Below are 1045 nucleotides of genomic sequence, written 5' to 3' on the forward strand. Positions count from 1 at the left end.
CAGTTCATTCTTTCAAGGATTGTCTTCCAGTTTCTGCTTACTTTTGGTCACTCTGTGGTGCTTTCAAATAGTTGTTTTGATATATTTTCAGAGTATATAGTTATTATCTTCAGAAGGATCAATCTAACATACTCCATTCTGCCATTACCAGAAGTTGTAGCATATTACCTTTTATTTTCCATTGATTTTTTCATTGATATTTCATAGGGTTAAACAGACAAAAAAAAACTTCGATGTATTTTTGTGAATGATGACAATAGCTCATCAAAGTTTTCCAAAAAGATCAAGCATATTACTAATGTCATTTTTTCTTCTTTCTTTTGTAGACAAGAGATGATTTCCTAGGTCAAGTGGATGTTCCTCTTTATCCATTACCGGTTAGTATAGATGTCCATGATTTTACTTTTTATGTTTATTCTTTTTATTTTAATAAATACTTGCAGATACACAATATAGTAAATGTAAATATTTGATTTGTAAAGTGTATACTGCTATTATTTCTTGAGCATGTTATTTTCTGAAAACTCATCTCAGTTTTCCATTTTATTTTCAAAATTCCCTTACATGAACCCCAGTAAGAAACAGAGAGCCACTGAAGTTGGTTGACATCATGAAAGCATTGTTTGAGGAAGATCACTATGGAAATATTCTACTGAATAACTAGAATGGGGAGAGCTTAGTCTCACACAAAAAAAACTAAGATCAATTACAACAATATGGGCATGAAACTGAACCTGGACCAAGCATATAGCAACAGAAGCAACAGAAGATGCAGGAAACATTTCATAACATAACATTACTGGATCAGGTTTTTAACATGGAGCTCCAGTTGAAAAAAATAAAATTAAGCAAAAAGTAAAGATAATACAAGTTGAACTTGCGAGATAAGGGTGGTATCTCAACTAGAAAACATAGGAGGAAAGCCATTTTTTTTTTGAGATATGATAAGTTCATTTTTGGCCATATTGCATATCAGTAGTAAACAAGAAAAATGAAAGCTTAAAGTGGGCAGCTGACAGAGATATAAAAATAAGTTGTGTAGGGA

General features: G+C 31.6%; 1 protein-coding gene across 1 annotated transcript in view; it reads left to right on the forward strand.

Annotated features, from left to right (window-relative positions):
- Positions 1 to 332: 332 nt before the first annotated feature.
- The window catches only part of NEDD4 (NEDD4 E3 ubiquitin protein ligase), a 52290-nt gene continuing 51577 nt past the window's right edge, over positions 333 to 1045 (forward strand). Inside the window, exon 1 of the mRNA XM_007446351.1 lies at positions 333 to 377. The gene's annotated coding sequence lies outside the window, so the exon portion shown is untranslated. The remainder of the gene's footprint in view (positions 378 to 1045) is intronic.

The sequence above is a fragment of the Lipotes vexillifer genome, unplaced genomic scaffold (assembly GCF_000442215.2).
Source record: "Lipotes vexillifer unplaced genomic scaffold, Lipotes_vexillifer_v1.1 scaffold726, whole genome shotgun sequence".
In the NCBI taxonomy this organism is placed as follows: domain Eukaryota; kingdom Metazoa; phylum Chordata; class Mammalia; order Artiodactyla; family Lipotidae; genus Lipotes; species Lipotes vexillifer.